Source organism: Aedes albopictus, chromosome 3, assembly GCF_035046485.1.
Source record: "Aedes albopictus strain Foshan chromosome 3, AalbF5, whole genome shotgun sequence".
In the NCBI taxonomy this organism is placed as follows: Eukaryota; Metazoa; Arthropoda; class Insecta; order Diptera; family Culicidae; genus Aedes; species Aedes albopictus.
Window position 1 is genome coordinate 349,957,139 of NC_085138.1, and position 22,635 is coordinate 349,979,773.

The window sequence follows — 22,635 nt, forward strand, 5'->3', positions numbered from 1 at the left end:
ATCGCTTTTAACCCAAGCATTAATCTACACGAAAGACAAATGACTCAGGTATTTTTGAGAATATAAAATAAGAAAATTAAAAAAAAAAATAACACGGATATTAATAGGACAAAAGAGAACTTTAAAAATTGAAACAAAAAGTGAAAGGTAAAAAATAGATTGTTAAATTGAAATAAGATAGTAAACATTTCAAAATAGCAATCAGGATGGCTATGTCAATCGCTCGAACGTTGTTATAGAATCATCCCATGTTGGCAAGCGCAAATTATAAAGAGAATCCTAAAATTTACTCTCCATTCAAATACCGAAACTGGCCCAAACGTTGCCGCCGTCCTTCTCTGGGACCCAAAACAGGAAACCATAGAATTTGACTTAATTAGCAAATTTACCCGTATCAAAGGGCATTCATTGCCTTCCTGTGTCCACCTGCCGCAGCTAAGCCCCAGCCCCCAAAAGCCATTTGCGTGCAGCCGTGTTCACACATTCAAAAGCCCTCTGAAAACTACGAATCAAATTATATCATTCACCGCGTTCTCAACCAGCCAACCATCTAACGAACCGCTCTTGGGGCCAAACAATTAGAATTCCCTGATTTTCGGGGATGCTGCTGCTGCTGTTGGCGCTGCTGCAGGCCTCGATGCGTGTGTTTGTGGGCCTGCCCGCCCGGCGACGACTACGTGTCTGTAACTGAAAAGGCTTAATTAATTGAACAGAGATGTAGCTAAGCGTAAAATTGAAAACGTCATCGCCACCACCACCAGCAGCAACAGCAACAGCATTGGCGGAGTTCAGAGGGCTGATGATGATAGTGACGAAATGGGATTCGTCCTCAATACATATATGGGAGGGAGCATGCGGGTCTGTCCGGTAGGTGTGCCAAATGACACGATACGGGTCACTCGTGCGCCGGAGGTACCCTCATGTAGCAGAATACACATTCGCCGGGATGGAGATTTGATGATGATTAGATGACTACTGTCGGGCTGCTGGCTGATGGGGACTATTGAAAATGGTAATGGACTACTGATGAACGGATACTATTCGTCATGGTGTTTGATAATTCTCCGGAAGGGTTGGATTCGGGAGGGCTTGCCTAATGATGGCAACAATCATGACGGGGTTGAATAGTGATAAAGGATTCGTGTAATTATGGACAAAAGGAGAGCTAAATTTGAAACGTTTTTCTCGTGAAACTGAGAAGCAATTTTACGAAAATTCTTGTTCAAGATTATTCTTGTTCATATTATGTACTTTCTTTTGCCTTTGTCCATTTCTGCTCTTATGCCTGTTATAATCAGAGCTCATAATGTCATTTCGACATATCTAGATTCAATCACCTACCACTCATTCCACAAGCTGAACCAAAAAAATACGGTATATGAAAAACTTGTGTGGCTAGACTAATTCACCAGGAAAGTCACGGTAAACTTCTCTACCTCCATCCAATATAATATACAGGGGATAGACAAAATTTTCACTTTTCAAAAAATGTTCAACTGGCTGTAAGTTTTTAAAAATTGCATCAAATATTCTCAAATTTTTACTGTAAGTTCATCAACTAGTTGTGTATTAGTGGTCCAAATTTGGAAAAGATCGGGCCATTCTTCACGGAGTTATAAAGATTCTTGAAAGAGATAAAATTTTCCGATAGCCAACTTTGAGCTGTTATATATCCGGATTCAATGAACCGAATGCAATGATATTTTGACCATTTATGACTTGTATAATAAGCTATGAAAAACCTTTGACTTAACTTAAAATTCTTAGCACAGAAGCAAATTATAACGATTAGATTATATTTCTAATAACACGCCAAATTGTCCAAAACTTCAACATCGTTTCAAAATTCAAGCTGCAAATTATAGTTCATTTATTTTCCCTCTAATTGACTTATATACAGGGTGTTAGGTTCCTGAGTGCAAACTTTTTAAAGGGTGATAGAGGACCATAAATGGTGAAAAAAAATGTTCTACGCATATGGTCAAATCTCAACCGTTACGTAGTTATTGAACTTCCCATGTTTTTGACTCTCATTGCCTTAACTGGCCATAACTTGAAAATGGTCAAACTTATCGCAGTTTTTTTACCCTTATTCGAAAGATTATTGAATTTTCTATCAAATGGCATCTTTGAATCGATTGGTTTAGTTGAATAACTAAGTTTTCTAGAGCAAATTAGCTCAAAATAGCGTGTATTAATTTGTTTTTGTCAATTATCTTTGAAACATGCGTAATAAATGAAAATTCTTTCTTTGGCAAAGTTGTGGATCCTGTTCCACTCTACAATTCGTTCTTTGACATCAAACGTCTAGCTCTTATCGTTTTCTTGCAATTTTGATTTAAACATTGCATTTCAGGTCAAAAATTTGCAACTGTCAAGGTAAGCACTTTTTTGCCCACTGTGCCGCACATTTAAATCGAAATTGCAAGAAAACAATAAGAGCTAGAAGTTTGGTGTCTGTTACCACCACCATCAAAGGGCGGTATACCTGCGCTCTAACCAACGTTGCGAATATTGCCAGTGACAGATCCCGGACCATTGTTTGAAAAGACAATTGTAGATCTGCCATCGAAGACTCAAAACGTGGATTGATGTACTATGTGCTACGAGATGTGCTATGATAGTGAATTATTCATGAATTAATAGTTGATTATATCGTTAAATTTACAAACCAGTGTTAGAATTCCCATTGCATAACTGGTAATGAAATTGGCGTAATTTGTGTAATATGTTATAATAATTGTTCTTCTTTCGTATGCAAAGGCCAATTTAGGTTAGCTTCTATTGTTGGTTCTTACTCCCTGAATATACACAACAGAATCTGTATTAAGTAGTATACTTGTAAGTTCCGTTTATTTCAGTTGGTTTTATAATGATTAACATATAAAGCTATTTTAGGCCGATTTCTAAATCCGTCTTCAGTTGCCCACCGTGCTTGCAAATATCAGGGACTGGAAACTAAATGTGTAAGAAATCTGTTTCTTAATCGGTTTATTACTACATCTATGCTTAAGAAAAGTGAACTAAATAAAATTTCTTTTTAGTTTGAGCTGATACCCTAAAACGCGCTGCTACAAAACTTAGTAACCACTCTGTGTCCGAACAGTGTCAAAGTACGAATTGTAGAGTTGAACAGGGGCCACAACTTTGCCGAGGAAAGAATTTTAATTTATTACGCATGTTTCAAAGATAATTGACAAAAACAAATTAAAACACGCTATTTTTAGCTATTTTGCTCTAGAAAACTTAGTTATTTAACTAAACCAATCGATTCAAAGATGCCATTTGATAGAAAATTCAATTATCTTTCGAATAAGGGTCAAAAAATTGCGATAAGTTTGACCATTTTCAAGTTATAGCCAGTTAAGGCAATGAGAGTTAAAAACATGGGAAGTTCAATAACTACGTAACGGTTGAGATTTGACCATATGCGTAGAACAATTTTTTCACCATTTATGGTCATCTATCACCCTTTAAAAAGTTTGCACTCAGGAACCTAACACCCTGTATAAATGTGTTTTGAGGGACAGTAACAACATAGCCGCCAATAAATTGAAAAAGTAATGGAATGCATATCAAAAATAGACCAATTCACTAAAAAATCGTGAAAAAAATAAAATCGCTATAACTTTTTCTCTTGTTAAAAATTTCAGGTTAAGTCTTTCCAGAGTTCATTATATAAGTCATGAATGATCAAAATTCCATTGCAATCGATTCATTGACTCCGGAGATATAACAACTCAAAGTTGGCCATCGGATAATCTTACCTTTTTCAAGAATCTTTATAACTTCGTGGAGAACGACCCGATCTTTTCCAAATTTGGACCACTGATACAAATTCTAGTTGACGAACTTACAGTAAAAATTTGAGAATGTTTGATGCACTTTTCGAAAAGTTACAGCTAGTTGAACAATTTTTGAAAAGTGAAAATTTTGCCTGTCCCGATCATTTTGTCTATCCCCTTTAATATAACTGATCTAGCCGCATAAGTTTTTCATACACTATATTTTCTGGCTTAACTGTGGAAATAAGCTGTAGGTGATTGAACCTAGATATGTCGAGATGACATTTTCAAAACTGGGAATATGTGATTTACATTTTGAGTAAACATTATTAGCTACAGGGGGTGGCCAAAATATTTGGGATACGCAACTTTTTCTTTCTCACAAACAAGTTCAAAATGCTGTAACTTTTCATAGAGTTCATCAAAAAATCTCAAATTTTGACTGTTTGTCAACCAATTATATTTGCATCATTGGTACAAATTTGGGCTCGATTGATTGACCTTTCGCGAAGCTAGAGCCGTTCTCGTAAAACACTATTTTTTAGACATCTTATTTTTGAACTGTCATATCTCGGAAACCAGTAAACCGAATTGAATGAAATTTTGGAGACGTTTATCAACAATATGTTAATGCTTCACAAGTTATTAAAAAATAGGTACTTTTTGAACGTTGAAAAAAGTTATCATGGGTTTCGGATTTTTCTCGAAAAAATGTAATTTTTGTACATCAATGTCAATAAATTTTAGTCTGTGATATTCAAAGATTTCTCACGTCTGCTCTCGAAATATCTCTAGTAAGACATATCAGATCCTATTTGGATTTAAGAAAGAACACATTTAGTAATTTTTGTGTGGTATTGTAAATTTGACTTATTTTCCTCTATACGGTAAAAATTTCAACCTGGTATAACTTAATTCACCGTGAGAAAATATATCATTTTATAACGTTGTATCAGTGATTGATATATTGTTGATAAACGTAAAAATCATTCAATTCGGTTCACTGGTTCCCGAGATATGATAGTTAAAAAATTAGCTGTCTAAAAAATAGTGTTTTACGAGAACTGTGCTAACTTCACGAAAGATTAACCAATCAAGCTCAAATTTGTACCAAAGATGCATATATAATGGGCTGACAAACAGTCAAAATTTTAAATTTTTGATGCATTCTATGAAAAGTTACAGCTTGTTGAACTTTTTTGCGATTGAAAAAAAGTTGCCTATCCCAAACAATTTGGCCATCCCCTGTATCATGGCGGTTATTGTGAAAATGCTAGGGAGTTTATGGCAATACTGGATAACCTTCCGAATTTTTTGTTTTTATTTTTATTTTTATTTTTTTAAGTTATATGTTGGAGCATTTTTTTCAAAATTAGCTTCTTACACACACACAGTTAGAGGAAGGATAAAGCTATTTCTGAGTTCAGAAATTCAGAAATATTGATCAGGTTTAGCAGAACAATTTTAACCCTCTAATACCCAACCCCGCCTTTAGACGGGGTATAGTTTGAGCATTTTTGTAATTTTTGTTTCGTAGAGAATCAAAATTTTTATAATTTTTGTCGATATTTAGGAATGTTTTGTATATCTCAAAATGGTTTTTGGTGTATTTTAAAGCGTATTTACAATTTTTGACAATTGATGTTTTAATCACCTTTTAGAAGTCCATGTTTATTTTGTATTGAATCGCTACTATCAACATATTTTAAATTTTTCCCAAATCATTCTTCCCTAGTTTAATAGTTTTAAGGAATCGAATACACTCTAAAATTATTTTCCTCAAAATTACACGGAAAATAAAATTTTCAATGAAAAAAAAATAAAAATAAAAATGTTTCAACAATAATCATAAAATCTCAAAATGTTTTCATGTAAAAAAATCCGTACCCCAAATAGGCTTCCAGTGAAAATACAAAAGTGTGGGGATGTTCAAAAATCAAAATTAGAAAAATCGAAAACTGAAATTCACGGAATCGAGAATTGAAAAGAATCATCTTCCAAAACATGTTTAAATCGATTTAAGATGATGAAAATGATATTTAGATCAAAATAAAAAAAAGGTATTAGAGGGTTAAACACAATTTCTGCTAAAAGATGAACCAGCTAAGGGTCGAAAATCTCTATAATAAAGTAATAATAATAAAAGCAACACAATTTCTAAAAAAAGAAGAATTTTCAGTCGATTTTCTGTAAATCATAAAGTCATCTCTGAGATTTGTTTTATTTATTTTTTATTTTTTCTATTTTTTTGTAGCTCTCTCTCCCATACAAGTAGATCCTATGCCATGTTCAACACTTACATCTTCTCTTATTTCAGCTAATTTAAAGTTGAATATTTCTAAACGTCATTGCATAAATCTTCTTTTCAATACACACTGGAAATTTATTTTAAATCTATCTGAATCTAATAAAATTGACTATATGATTTTACTGATTATTTTGTACCCTTGAAAATACATATTACATTTTTTGTGTATCATACATGTAAGTGAAATTTCCTTCATTGGTATTGTATCTTCTAGTTAAAAGACAGTTTTCTATCAATTTTCTTTGTGCTATTATATGTGCAATAAATCAACGAAGTGGAAGCTCTTCTAGAGATTAAAAAAAAAACCAACTAAGGAAAGAAATGTTCTGAAAGTTTTTTGTGGGTACGTTAAGAAAATCCTTTAGATGCCAAGCCAAGAGTTTTTCAGAAAACCCATCAATAGTTCCTTCGGAAATTTCACGCAGGATTCCTCCAAAAATATCTCCAAGCTTTCTGTTACGGATTCTTCTTTCATAAATTTTATAAAATTATTTGAACAAAAATTTTAGAAAATTCGCTTAATTTACTTTAGAATTTCTTTCAATTATTTTTTCCAGGAACCTCTTGATATTTTTCTAACTCTAAGAAATTCATTCAGAGTTTGTACTAGGGTTTTTTTTTCAGTCGTCCAAAAGCTTCTTTAGAAATTTCTTCGTGGATTGGTTTATGAATTCATTTAGAAATTTTCATCATAATATTTTTATCATCAAATAAGTTAACAATGATTCCTTTAGAAAATTTTCCATGGATTCATTTAGAAAAATTTGGGGATTTTCCAGAATATTTATCTTTTTTTTCTACAAAAAAAAATCTGCCTGTGATTCCTGAGGAAATTTCTCCAGGGCATTCGCGAGATCAGCTAAAAATCCTCAAAGGATTCATTTCTTTCAGTGTTTGCTTTAGAATTTCCTCCAGAGGCAGAGGTTCCTTCAAAAGTTTTGCTAGGGATAGTCGAAAAACTTCGCAAAGAACTTTTCAAGCAAATATTGCACGGATCATTTCAAAAATTTCTTCAATAGTTTCTTAAGATTTTTTTTTCAGTGATTTCATTAGAAATTCTACCATTTTTTTTTTCGAAAATTTCTCTTTGGTTTGGGAGTTTTCCAAAAATTTCTTCGGAATCTAGTCTACAGAATCCTCCAGATTTTTTTTTCTAAATACTCAATTACAAAACCTTTCATGCATTTGTTAACTCAGTTTCCTACAGGGGGATTCTTTAAAATCCATGCAGAGTTTCACTTGGAAGCTTTCTGCTTTAAAAATTCCTCCAGGGATTTCTTAACGAATTTCTCGAGGGATTAATTAATAAACTCTTCCGAGGGTTTCTGCTGAAGTTTCTCTCTTATATAGCTTATAAGCCTACAGTGGGAACATGGGATAGGTCACTAACAATCATGTATGTGTATTCGCAACCGGACGGGTTTGCGAAACGGTGATTTGATTACTAGGTCTGGGAAATTGATGGACGCAAAAAAAATCTTTTCGAAACTTTGCCCGGATTTTTTGAGAAATTGCTCCAGGTTTTCTGGGAACATCACCACATATTTTTTCAGGAATGCACTCAGGGATTTCCTGTAAAATTATTCTAGATATCTTTTCAAATAATTTATCAGCAATTTTACAGAAAATCTTTTAAAAATTCTTTCGGAATTTCCACTACGGATTCCACCAGAGATTTCTCCAGGGTTGTCCTCACGGATTCAATCAATTTCAAATTCGGAAGATTTATTTCCATATTTTCTTCTGTGTAAGCTCTAGAATTTCCTCAGAAGTTTTGCTAAGGATTACCGAAAAAAATCTCAAAAAAAAAAATTATTCAAGTAAATCTTGCATGGATCGTATTAGAATTTTTTTTTCAAGTGTTTCTAAGTATTTTTTACGGAGATTTCTTCAAAAAAAAAAAAATCAAAGAATTCTTTTAGTAGTTCTACCATTTTTTTTTGAAAATTTCTCCTCGTTATTCTTTAGGGATTTTGTTTTAATTTCCCAGAAACGACTTGCTGGGAGATTCAAAGATTTCTTCACAAATTGGTCTAAGGAAACCTTCAGAACTTTTTTCAAACATTCCATCATAAAATATTTTATGGATCCGTTAAGAGTTTCCTCCAGCATTTCTTTAAAAATATGTATTAATGTTACGAAGACGGTCACGCATTAGATTCTTAAGTTTGAGTAGGCTTTAAGCTGAAAAACATTTTATTTAACTTTACGTTGCATGTTTTTGTTTTAAGTTACATTTGTTGTCTTCTATGCTAATTAACCGTCTACTTGTAACAAAGTATAGTTGCCGTGTATGTTCCTTTGGTAATTTGGTAATTGAGTATTATTTAAAGATCAAACAATTTTGATAGATTTCAGAATACTAACTATAAAATTTTAGAATAGATGTAGTACAACAACTTTAGAATAATAAATTTTAGGATAATCAACTCAACGAATCCGATCTTGTTGTGGCTTTCAAACAATAGGTATTCTGTTTTTACGTTTTCCCAGTCATTCCTTTTGACATTTCTCGCCGAGGTTGTCAGACGATATCTGGATCGGTTGAATCGGTAGTGGTAGCCGATGACTGTTGGTTAGCTCAATAAAACAGGAATGCTTCATTACACCAACGAACCTAACCTCAAAATGACTGACAATTCTCAGGTCATTTTGACAGATATAACATGAGCATGAAAAGGACGGCAACAAGATCGATAAAGTAGAACATATGATCCGTCTTTTTCGTACACGTGGATGGTCTGTCAAAATGACCTGAGAATTGTCGAACATTTTCCTGGCTAGTTTTGTTGGAGTAATGAAGAATTGCAGCGAATAAATGTCTTTTATTTACACCTTCAACCTTTGACATCAACAAACGTACTAGATTGAAATTGTCTTAAAACATAACCCCGTGACTATCAGTGCTGCCGTTTCTTGTTATAAATCATTACATATCAACACTCCTCATCGAGAAACGGTAGAAAAGGAAAAGACTCCTCCTGACTAAATACTCCTAACTTTACTGTTCTTTCACTGCTGTCAAGCGATAAAATTGTCCATTTCTAATTCCAGTAACGACCGTTAGACCATATTTTAAAATTCGACAATTATTGCTATTGAAGCGTACTTCATATTCCTTGCGCGTGATCGCTTGTACAAATATTAGGTTAACTGATAGCCCTTTTACAACCGAAACTCTTTCCAATCTTATCTGAACCGAACTACCTTTATCGTCCCTTGCATCCAGATCCTTTGAGCCCTTGCGCTTCGAAAACAATACTTTACTGTCAGCCAGGATCTTGGCCAGGATAACCTTTTGTTGCTCCACCTTTTCGCTCCAGTCCAGATTTATCGCATTGCCTGTCATGTGTTCGGAAGCGCCAGAATCCAAATACCATATTTCGTTCGTTGATTCCTGCATGGCAGCGTAGCACATGTGCCCACCCGAATCCTCCACAGCAGATTTGGCAGATATCACGTCTCGTCGGGGTTCATGTGATGCTGCAAACTCTTCCGCACGCAAAACATAGTCGTTTTTGATCGAGCTCGCTACGATGCTTCCGTACATTCTTTGCCAACATAGTTTTTTCCTCCTCTCCGTTATCCTTGTCGCGCCGTCGTTCATACTCCTCCAATAGCTTGGTCTTCACAAAATTGATCCGGAACACTTCCATTCTGTCGTATTCGAATATTATTATTTTATATTTACAAAAACAGTACTCTAATCAAAATTCAAATTCAACGTCGACCGTTCTTCGTAACACTAGTCATATGACTGAATCAAAATTTCTGTCGAGTCGTTCGCTTCTTTTTCTTTCCTCGACTTCATTTCAGCATCTGTCATCAATACACACTCAATGTAAACTCCGTAAGTGATTCGATTTTACTCATTTACTATTCGCCTCGTATTCACTACACATTCGACCTTAAATCGTTGTGAAAACATTTTCGTACGAGTTCGGAACACTTGCAAGCGTGAATGCGCCCTTCACGTCTTCATCCAAGTGGCATGCAATGTTTTCAATTCGCTCGAACAGAATGTCCATTTCCATCAGGTGCCGACGCATGTCTCCTCCTTCCGCAAGCTCCATTTTAACAAGTTTCTTTATCAAGGACACTTTGTTCGCGGAAGAATCCTTGACAAAATAGTCCCGTAGCATTTTCCATGCGTCTCTTGCAGTTTCAGCATCTTGGATAATCCTGAGTTGCGAATCTTCCACCAGATAGCCAATTGTTTGCAACGCAAGCTCGTTCTTCGCAGCCCATTCTGTTGTTCTCAATTCTTCCGGCGGAGGCACGTCGCGTCGTTCACCATTGACCAAAGTCCCTCTCTGGCCAAAAACTGCCTGGCTCTAACCTTCCAAATTTCGAAGTTATAATATCCTAGCCGCTGGAAACTCCATTTCGAATGATCCATCACCGGCCACACAAGACTTTTAATGCACTACCCAAAACGAATCAGAATTTCAGCGTCAACGGATCACTCACTGCAAATTGCCTGCTGCGGGGCCCAAAACCTGTTGGTTAGCTCAATAAAACAGGAATTGCAGCGAATAAACGTCTTTTATTTACACCTTCAACCTTTGACATCTACAAACATACTAGATTGAAATTTTCTTAAAACATAACCTCGTGACCATCAGTGCTGCCGTTTCTTGTTACTTATTAATTATTACCTATAAACAATAACGAGGGGTCTTGTACCAATTAATTAAATCTTCAATTTGGTTGCATCAGTAATTCCCCCAGAGTTTTCTATTGACAATACTCTAGAGATTCCTTCACAAATTTATCCAAGGATTCCGTGTCAAAATCATTCATATGTATAGTATTTCTCATCAACTTATCTAAGCATTTCTTGGGACCCTATCATCCTATCACAGAACAGTATCTTCGAACAAATTTGAAATTTCAAGGTAGAAGTCCTGAAATTGTCACTCGGAGAGCTAGATTGGAATAAATTTGTGTGGGGAAATAAAAAAAATCATCAAAGCGTGCTACGCCGGCTCCCTATGCTCGCTGTAGGGTAAAGCTTGACTTCCACCACCTGATTCGCTAGTGTTCAGCTATCAAACGAGCAGCTCTTTTCGTGACGGAGATTCATCCCCGTGATCCTATCCTATATTCTTTTGGAATATCTTGCACGCATTTTATATATGTTTTTATCTAGTTTCTTCCAGAAATTCTGATTTTATCTCGCTGGAAGACACTTTTTGTGTGTTTGTGTGTTTGGTTAAAACTTCTACATGAATTACTATACAAAGCAGGAAAAAGGAGGACGGGCCAGAGATCGAACCTAGGTCCTTCTGCATACGAATTAGGAGTTGTAATCATTAGACTACCATGCCCTTCTTATTCTTATTCCATTCGCTATTCATGATCATATATCTGTTTTTATTGATTGTATTGCATAGAAAAGTTATGACAAAATGGTTTGTCAAACCACTGAAACATTCAGGGAGAATGTTTCAATGTATCAAAACAAAAAAAATCAATTCTATGGTCTGAATCAATTTGCATGTTTACATGTTGTACCAAAGCATTCCATCGAAAGACCATCAATGTGCCTGATAAAAGCCAACAAACCAACGTAAACATTTGGCATGGAAAAGAAAACATCTAAAGCAAACTCCCATTTCCTCCAGCTCCTCGGAAAGATAAAAACCTCGCTTCCATTTCTTCCACAAGCGAGCGATTGGAATCAAACACCCCACAAACGGAGCCACGACGGAATCCTACCCTGGAGACCGAAATACTTTTCGAACAAGATTCCCAAACTTCCTGAGCCTATGTAGCAGCAGCAGAATCGTGTGAATTTTTAAAACCATCATCGGATCAGCAGAACCAACACTGCCAGTCACTGCATTGGTAAGCCAAGCCTCAGAAGGAAAAACTCCACACCACATCCACTCGATTATGGCTAATCTGTTTATCGGGATTTACGCTGCTCCTCATTCAGCATGGTGGGAGGAAACCCGGATTCAGCCTGGGGAGAGCTGTTTATCGGAAAAATTGAGTGGCGTTTGTGTCGGGGAATTTAGGGAATTCCCTAGGACAGAGTAGGGGATTTGGGACGATAACAGATAAGGTATGATCCGGGGGAATTCACTCGGTATGAGTGATAACCAGCAGGCAGAGGGGACAGATTTTCCTCAAGTGACCAACTTGCTGAACGACGAATGTTGGTCCAGGCCGGTGAACAGGTTTCAAAGCATGGGAGAACTGGGTTGTTTGTTTAGTTTCTTTATGGATGGGCTCTTTCGATAGGCAAATAGGTTTAATTACCTGATCAAACAGAAAGATGTGTCGAAAAGGAAAGCGATATGGTTTCAATTTCTATGCAAAACTAATTCTCCCCTTTTCGAATTTCTCTTTTCAGGTGAGATCTGAAGACTGTAAATGATCAGAACTGTAGACTTTTGGAGAATCAGAAGCTATGAAATAGAAGTCTGGTAAATATCAATTTATTGAGCATTTCCAGCTCAACGCACGAATCGCGTAGTGGCGTTCTATTTCAAATCAAATGAAATTTTGCTCATATATGAATCTGAAAATATTTTTCATATTATTTTTTGTAATATTTTTCACCTTTTTTTTGGAAAGCGTGTACGAATAAAAAACTGGTAATCTTCTTCAAATAAATTTAAGTCAAAAACGATTTTCTTTGGGTTGTAATGGTGGCCTTAAAATGTTTGAGTATATTTGAAGGACTTCTAGATAGAATACACTGAGAGTAATATTCATGGATTCATGTTAGATGTCATACAATTAAAATTTTCCAAAAACCTTAGCCTTCGATTTTTTATATTTTTTTTGTAGAAAGCTCACTCCTAGCTTAAAATTTGCCAAGTAGCCAAGGATGGTCAAATGCTTCTCACTATTTTTTTTATTTTTTTTATTTTTCAAAGATATTCAAAACAAACAAAAGCTTACAATTTTTGAGATTTTTTATGCCAAAAACAGATTTTTCGTGCAACTTTCAATGATGAAAAACTGTGCATAATGTTCTTCAACATCTAACAAAGCTTAAGTAGCAGCAAAGCAGAAATCAAAAAAATAAAATAAGAAAAAAAGGACATTGTTAATTGTCATTCAGGATGGTATAAAAATTCATATATTTGATAAATAATTGATACTTGTTTGATAAAAAAAACTGTTAAACAGTAAAAAACAATCTCGAATAACATTTCACAAGGTGATATGAAAAAAAATCTTTCGATGCAATTGATGAAAAATAAAAATCTTAGAAAAAAAAAATACTTAGAAGCATTTGACCATCTCAAACTACTACGCAAATTTTGAGACTGGGAGTCAGCTATCTTTAGAAAAATAATTAAAAAAACGAAGGGTAAGGTTTATGGAAAGTTGAAATAACCAAACCAAGTAGGAATAACAATATCGAAACACTTCGATACTCATTTATACAAGAGAAACATGTGGCAGATGAACAAACTCGGATTTAATTTGCGAAAAGAAATCTACGGACTCCAATTCGTCACAGCTCCAATTCGTCAATAAAAATTTTCAAAATTACGCTTCAGAGTGGTATGTTCATCTATCGTTTAGCAATAATGTTTGTTGGGCTATGCTTCCGTGACTTGATTCCAAAAAAAAACTATATTAAAGGGATTTCTCAAAAAATTATTTCAACGTTGGTTTAGGAATTTTTCAAGACCTTTTCCAATGACTCTGTCAGTGCTTGCTTCTTGGACTCTACCAAGGACTTATTTTGCAATTCTCTTCCATACAAGGACTTTTTCAAGGTCTCCGTAGGCAATCTTTAAAAAAAATCTTCCAAGAATCATTACAATTTTTCTGGGGATTTCACCAAAAACTCTTCCTAGGATTTTCTAAAAAGTCTTGTAAGTTCTCCTACATGAAATATTCACAGCACTCTTCCTAAAAGTCTTCCAAGGATTTCTCCGAAAAATATGCAAAGGATTAGGGTATGTGTTCTCACGCTCCCATATTCATCCTATTCGAAAACAAGCGATTACGGCACCGATTGATTCCGTTTTTTTTTTGTTTTCATGGGTGCTCACTTCCAACAAAAAATACTAAAATAAGAAACAAAACAAACAGCGCTTCAATACCCTACTTCAAGAACTCTTCTCAAGACTCTTCCCAGACATTATGTTCCAATAAATAATTATTTTTGTGTTCTTTTTTTCGAAGATACTTTGAAGACTTCCTCACTCAAACATTTTTTTCTTGAATTTCACCAAGAATTCATCCAGTCTTTTAGGGTTTCTTTTTTTTATCTTTATTAACGAGATTTTTAGCCCTGGGCTCGGGACCCACGCTTTACTTCCCTTCCGAAGGAAAAACTCACATTTTTGCGAGTTTGTCGGGAGTGGGATTCGATCCCAGGTCCTCGGCGTGATAGTCAAGTGTTCTAACCATCCAACCAGATCCGCTCCACTTGGGGTTTCTTCCCTGAATTCTTTCGGGAATTCTTCCATGTTTTTATAATGTTTATGTTTCAACGATATCTCATGATATTATTTTTAAATTTTCCCTTGTATTTCTTCTACGGATTCTTCCGGAATAAGTTTCAGAAATTGCTTCTAGGAACTTCCTTTTTCAAAAATATTTCCAAAATATTTTGCAAAAATTCGTTCAAGACTGGCTTCAAAGAATTTGTCCAGCAATTTTCATGTATTATTTTTTCTAAGGATTTTTTTCCCAAATTTCTACAAAGATGGCTTCATCAACTTTTCCAAAACCTCTGGGGCTGTCCATAAACCACGTGGTCACGAGGGGGGGGGGTTCGGCCTATGAGCATTTTGTATGAACGAATAAAAAATTTTGTATGGACAAATGACCACGCGGGGGGGGGGTTTGAGAAGTCCCAAAAAAATGACCACGTGGTTTATGGACAGCCCCTCTCAGGATTGCTTAAAAAAAAAACAGGAGGAACTTTATGCATTCTTCCTAGGTTCAGTGGGTATTCTTACATTAAACCCTCAGGAGTTTTGTGATAGATTTCTTAAAAATTCAGGATTATCTATGACTAGAGAAATTTTAAACAAAGCAGTCCTTAGTACAATCTCCTTAGATATCTCTTTAAAAATCCTGAAATTCATGTAGGCGAATCTGAAAAAAATCGCTTCGGTAATCCTTGGAGGTAACCAAGGATAAAATCCTGATTAAAAAAAATACAAGCGAGAATTTCTGAAGATATTGCAGCAAAGAATTTTTAAAAAGAATCTCTGCTGAGGAAGTTCTGGAAGAAATTTCTGAAGGAAGCACATGAGACAGAGATTTTCAAAGTAATATTTAGAGTTATTTCTACAAAAATCACTATAAGAAATACTTGGTGCAATTTCAGGATAAATTACCAAGGAATACCAAAAGCTAGAAGGGGTTAGGTGCAAGAGGATCATTAATTTCCCAGTAAAATATTCGAAAAAGAATAGAGGAATGATTGCGAAAAAATGTAGAAAATCGATTCGAAAGATTCTATAAGAAACAGTAGAAGCATTTCTGCATAAATCTTTGGAACTTCGGCTTAACTAAAATAATTTCCGGAAAATCAATGAAAGTTTTTCAGAAGAAATTCTTGTTTTTTTTTTTTTAATTTATTACTGAATCCTTGGTAAATCGTCAATAGCAGTTGTGAAGAATATTTTGAAAAAGAAATCAATATGAAAAAATATGGTAGTATCATTGCACGGATTGCTACAAGCATGTTTAAAAGTATACACGGAATGATAAAAAAACAGGAGAAAATATTGAAATATATCCAGAATCAAGCATTACAATCATTTATTTGGAAGAATTTCTAGTTACTTTTAGGAAGTAATTCCTAGAAAATTTCCCGAAAACAATCCCGGAGGAATCCTTAAAAGAATTTCTGCACAATTTTTTGGCAAAACTTCTGGGGTAATCCTTTGGGAGAATATGACTTCTGATAAGAATTGTTGAAGAAATTCTCGGAAGAGTTTTTTAATGAATTTTGAAAATTGCTCCTGGGGAAACAATTTTTAGTATTTTAAGAGGAATTCTTGTATTTTTCACGAAAAGTCATCACGTGTGATAACCATTCAAAATATAAAAAAAAGAATGCTTGAAAGAATTTCTGAAGACGTTTTAGGAAAAAATTCCGGGATAAGTCCTTGGAGAAGTTCCTGGGAAAATCATAAAAATAGAGTGCGGAGAAAGCTTTTTGTTAAATTATTAGATAATTAATTGAAATTATTCGAGAGGAATTTGCTTGTAAATAATGGCGAAACCCGCCTTACCGTTCTTATAAGGATGGTTTAAGCCGTTACACCCAAGAACAAATTTTGCTGTATCTGATCGATTGTTTGTCGGCTACCTAATTTCTCTCACCCTCATCACATGGCGAGCAGTTGGTAATGGCCTGTTATTTTGAACAGTTCAGAAGCTGTAGAAATCATTAGAAGAATTCCTGGAGGACTCTTTGGAAGTTCTCCTGGAGAATTCATTACTCCAGAAAAAGTTTTTCAACATATTTGAAGAGCAATCGTTTAAAGACTTCTCAAAATAATGCTTGGAATAATTTATTCGGAGAATCCCTGGAAGAATTCATTGGAAATCCTTGGATGACTTCCTGAAGAGTTCGAAGAAAAATCAAGATTTTCTTGAGGAATTCATGGTAGTACTCATAGATCCTCATGTTAAAAGAAATTTTTGGAAGCATCTCTGGGGGAATATTAATAAGAATTCATAAAGGATTCCTTGGGATAACTACGAAATGAATCTCAGGAGAATTCCTCCAATGAATTTCTGGGGAAATAATTAGCAAAGTACTTGGAGAATTGATTCAAAGCAATCGATAAGAAATCATTCGGAAAGTTCCCAGAAGAATTTCTGGAGAAATCCTTGGTAGAATCTCTAAGGGAATCTCTGGAAGAATTTCTGGAGAATTTATTCAAAGTATTCGAGGAGAAGTCATTCGAAGGGCGAATAATCGGGGACTTCCTTAAGAGAATTTCTTGAGAAATGCTTGAAAGAATTGCCTGGTGAAATCGATCAAAGTATTTGAGGAAAATTCATTTGGAGAGTTCGTGGAGGAGTCCTTGGAAGAGTTTCTGGATGAATTCTTGAGAGAATTTTCGGAGGAATTATTTTCAAGAGAACTCCTGGAAAAATCCTTGAAAGAATTCCTGGAAATTTCATTCAAAATATTCGAAGAGAAATTATTTGGAAAGTTCCTGAAGAAATCCGTTGAAGAATTTGTAGGGTTATACTTAGAAGAACTGTTGGAGCATACTTGGTAGAATTCATACAGAATTCAATTGAAATTGAAATATGTGAGGAGAATTCTTTTGGAAAGTTCCTGGAGAAATTCTTCATAGGTTTCCTGGTAATCATACAATGTATTCTAGAAAATATCTCTTTAAGAGCTCGTAGAGCAATCTGTGGAGAATTTTCTAGAGTAATATTAGGGAAAGTAACATGAACAATTTCTGAAAGAATTCTTGGGAGAAACTCTTGGATGAAATTCTGGAGAAACCCTTGCATGATCCTAAAGAAAACCTTGGGAGAATACCTGAAAAAATAATTCAAAGTATTCGAGAAGAAAATATTTGCTGAGTTTTTTCAGGAACCTCTCGAAGAATTTCTGGACAAATCCTTTGATGAATTCCTGGAGAAATCTTGAAAGGCTTCCTGATAAATTCATTCAAATTGTTCAAAGAGAAAGCATCTAAAAAGGTTATAAAAAACCTGAGAATGCAATTCCAATAACTACTTGTTCTGTATCTTAGTTGGCTTAAGCACCGGACTAGCGATACGAAGTCGTAGGTTCGAATCCCACAAAAAAACGGTATTTTTTTAACAAATGTAACTCATATTTTGTCAAGTTTTTTTTTGTCTATTTCAGACAGCATCTGACTGGCATAGCCGATAAAGGGCCATAAAATTATCTGCCTATTGGAGTTGCGATCTCATTAATACAGTCGGTCGTTCGAGGATGCGACCGCGTTGAGTGTTCAACGCATACCAATTTCGCCTTGACCATTCGGTTGGTGAAGAAGTATGTGGCCATCGGGCATCGAATCTTATCACATAAACAATTCGCTCGCGCTCATCTTTTCGTAGGCGCAACCACGAGAGTGTGGGAGATTGAAATCTAATCTGAATGAGAGATAAAGTTGCGAAGACGGACCCGGTTAGGATGGTACTTCGAATCCTGTTTGACTTTTTATTTCGCCGAATCGTAACATGTTCCGTGGCTTAGTTGGTTAAAGTGCCGGACTAGCGATAGGGAGTGAGTTGTGGGTTCGAATCCCACCAAACTAAGTGGTACTTTTCACAAGTCCATCTCTGAATTTGTCAATTAACCTTCATCCAGCCAACGTACATTTTTCACCTTCGGAAAAGCACAAAAATGGTCATAACTTTTTTGTTTTTCGATGGATTTTGATGAAATATTCACAACTTCCCGAAAACCTCTTCTAGTTTAGCATTCCGGGGACATAGGTGCCGGGTCCACATAGTTCCGGAGTTATTCCGGATTGTCTTGGGGTCCCAAAATTGGCCACATACTTTGCACAACGTATACCTCAAGATCCCGAAGAGGTAGAAGTATACTGTCTTCGGCGAATTTGTTCAACAACTTAAGAACTGACTAGCAGCGATGACTTTGGTTCGCCATTCGGCCGCTAGGCGGCGCCAGTGTCGAAAATGTTGAAACCCTTATATCTCAGAAACCGGATAAGATAGAATGATGCTGTCTTCGGCAAAGTTCTTCAGCAAGCTTAGAACTATCTGATAGTAACGTCTTTGGTTTGGGATTTATCCGCTATGTGGCGCCTTGTATCTGAAAAATTCAAACAAGTACATCTTGATACCCTAATGAGGTACAAGCATGCCGCTTTCAGCAAAGTTGTTCAACAGTCTTTGATTCGCGATTTATTCGCTAGGTTACACCTTGTGTTAAATATTTGAACCCGTATATCTCGATACTCTAATGAGCTGAAAGCATGAGGTTTCCTGCAGAATTGTTCGGCAGGTTTGAGATCTATCCGGCAATGCTGACGCTAAGTGACACCAACAATTAAAACGTTCAAATAATGTTATTTCATGAATCTGAAAACGTACAGCAAATTGGTACGAAAGTTAAAAGAAAGCAAGACGTATCTGGTATCCTTGGTTCTGATATTATTCGACAGATTCCGTCTAGTATCAAAAAATACTTGTATAATCACCATAATGAACAAGAAGAATTTCGTTTTCAGCAAGCTAAAGGCTATTTTCAAGAATAGTAGGCGGTCGAGTACGATCGTGCAAGAGGCAATACCTTTACACCGTCTTTGACCCCCATTTGCCACCCCATTAATTCCACTGGGAATTCCACAAGAACTTCTTCCAGGAATCTCTTCAGGAAATCCTCCGGAAATTCCTTTAGGACATCCTCCAAAATTTCCCCGGATATCCTCCTGGAATTCCTCCGGTGATTCCTCCAGGAACTCCTTCAGGGACTCCTCCAGGAACCGGGAATTTATATAAGAATTCCTTCGGGAATTTATATAAGAATTCCTTCGGGAATTTCTTTAGGAATTCCTCCGGAAATGTCTCCGGGAATTCCTCCGGAAATGTCTCCGGGAATTCCTCCGGAAATTTCTCAGGATTTCCTCAAATCAGAAATTCCTTCGGTAATTTCTCCAGGAATTCCTACGGGAGTTTCTCCAGGAATGCCTCCGGGGAACTCTCCAGGAATTCCTCCGGGTTTTTTTTCCAGGATTTCCTCCGAGAATTTCACAGAGAATTTCCTCAGGAATACCTCCATGAGTTTCTCCGGGAATTCTTCCATTAATTCCTTCGCATTTTTTTTTTTCAGGAATTCCTTCAAGAATTTCTCCGTGAATTTTTCCAGGAGTTCCTTCAGGAATATCTCCGGGATTGTCCTGGAAAAGTACCCGTAGGAACTCATGGAGGAATTCCTGGAGAAATTCCCGGTGATTTTTCAGAATATTTTTGGGGGAAATTCTCTGTGAAATTCCCGGGGGAAATCCTGGAAACATTTCCGGAGGAGTTCCCGGACGAATCACCGGAGGACTTCCTGATGAGAGTCCAAGAGAAACTTCTGGAGGAAGTTTCAAAGGAATTCCCATTGGAATTCCAGGAGAAATTTTGGAAGGATTTCCTGAAGAAATTCCTTGTGGAATTTATGAAGAAATTGTCGTAGGAATTTCTGGAAGATTTTCCGGAGACATTCCCGGAGGAATTCCCGGAGATATGTAAAGGAAGTTGTAAAGGAATTCTTGAAGAAATCCACGGAGGAATTCCTGGAGAAATTCACGGAGGAATTCTTGGAGAAATTCCCGGATAATTTCCTGGAGAAATTTCCAGTGGATTTTCTGAGAAAAAAAATCGGAAGGCTTCCAGAAGAGATTCCTGGAGAAAGTCCCAGAGGATTTTATCAAAAATAAACCGGAAGTTTTTCTGAAGATATTCCCGGAAAAATTTCAGGAGGAATTCCTGAAGACATTGCCGGAGATATTCCTGTAGAACATCCCGGAGGAAATCTTGGGAAAAAATCCGGAAGAATAACTGGAACTCCTGATGAGAGTCCTAGAGAAAATCCAGGAGAAAGATCCTAGATAAATACCCGGTGGAGTTCCTGAAGGAATCTCTGAAGGAATCCCCAGAGGAATTCCTGGAGGATTTCCTGGGGGATATCCCGGAGAAATTTCTGTAGAGTGTCCCAGAGAAACTCCTGAAGGATTTCCTGGAGAAATTCCTGGAGGAAGTTCTTGAGGAATTCCCAGTGGAATTCTTGGAGAAATTCCCAGACCAATTCCAGGAAAAAATCCCAGAAGAATTCCTGTAAAAATTCCCAGAAGAATTCCTGGAAAACTTCCTATGGAAATTCTCGGAAAACGGAGCAAAATAAGCAATATTGTGGGGTGACAAAATTTTCCTGCAGGGGGTCAAAGACGGTGTAAAATTATTGCCTCTTGCACCACCGTAGTCGACCGCCTACTATCGTGCCAAATAATTTCTTGTTCATAAGGGCGTTCATACAAGTATTTTTTTATACTAGACGCATTCTATCGAATAATATCAGAACCACGGATACCAGTACTTTTTTACTCTCTCTTATTCTTGCAAAACAATTTGCTTGACGTTTTTTGATTGTTTAGATAAAATTGTTTGAACGTTTGAATGTTTGAACATTCGAACGTCACCATTGCCAGATAGATCTCAACATGCTGAACAATTTTTCAGAAAACGCCATGCTTTTAGCTCATTAGCGAATAAATCACGAACCAAAGTATCAACTATCAGACAGCTTTTAGCTTGCTGAAGAACTGTGCTCAAGACCGCATCATTCTATCTTATCAGGATTCTGAGATATAGAACCATTTTTGTGCTTTCCGAAGGTGAAAAATGTACTTTGGTTGGATGAAGGTTAAACACACACTGTGTCTTCAACATTTGGGACCATCCAACTCCCTCGATTACAAAGACATTAAAGACAACGTTTTCAATTCGTAGAAATATTTCGAAGTGCCTGTCACACTTTATTTGCTATTTTTGGAAATGTATACGACCTTTTTTTCTGAAAAGTTCAAAAAAATAATTAATCATTTTTTTTTTGAATGGCGACTTTAATTAATTTCTTTGCCTGACATCGCATGCAGTGGTATCGATACAAGATCTTGTAAGACAAGGACAATGATACGATTTGTCTCCAGGGAGGTCAAGAAAAGTTTCAGACCAGAACGGGAAGACGGTGGGCCCTTATTAGCGAACCAAAGCCTTGTTCCAAGAGGGCCCTTATGTATACAGTTGTGTTCATACAAATAGCAGTGAAAGCTTATTTCCATACTCAATGGCCGACTAGGATATGCTGAAACTTTGTTCTGCTGTGAAATATGGTGAATTTTTTTATAACAATTTCTGAGAATGTTGGAAAAATTTTAAACACTTTTGTCCAAAACAATAGCAGTGCTTGTTTTAATATATTTTATCTAGCAAATATTTTTAAAATGTTCAAGTTAAAGCTACATTGAAATTAATTTACACTGCTATTGTTTTGAAAAATTTCACATAGTGTTTAACTTTTTTCCTCATGCTTCGATTTTTTTCTGAATTTTGCTTTTATATTACTTTCTTTCAAATAAAGACGATTGTTTTCGCTACATGGTGGTATACGTAAAAATAAGATTCTCCAAAACGTAAAACGGTCAGGTGGAGTTTGTTATGAATGAATCATTTTCATGCATTCAAAATGCATTCATTCTGGGATTTCCGGGATTTCAGGGATTTCCACAATTATATTCCGGTAATCGGAAAATTCCGAATTGACTAAAATCCTGGAATGGATACACTACTAGAAGAATTTCTGGAGAAATCCCAGAACAATTCTCTAAAACCGAAGAATTCTTGAAATAAATCATTGAAACATCAATCAAACAACCATTCACAACCGTTCTATCACAACCCTTCTCACTTTATAGAGCAATCCCAATTGCTTTCTATAGTTTATTTAGTTTCTTTAGAGACTTGTTGATTCACACCTCTTTCTAGAAGTCAAACTCATCCCATCCGCATTTAGTTCATAACACAACAATCTAGGATTAT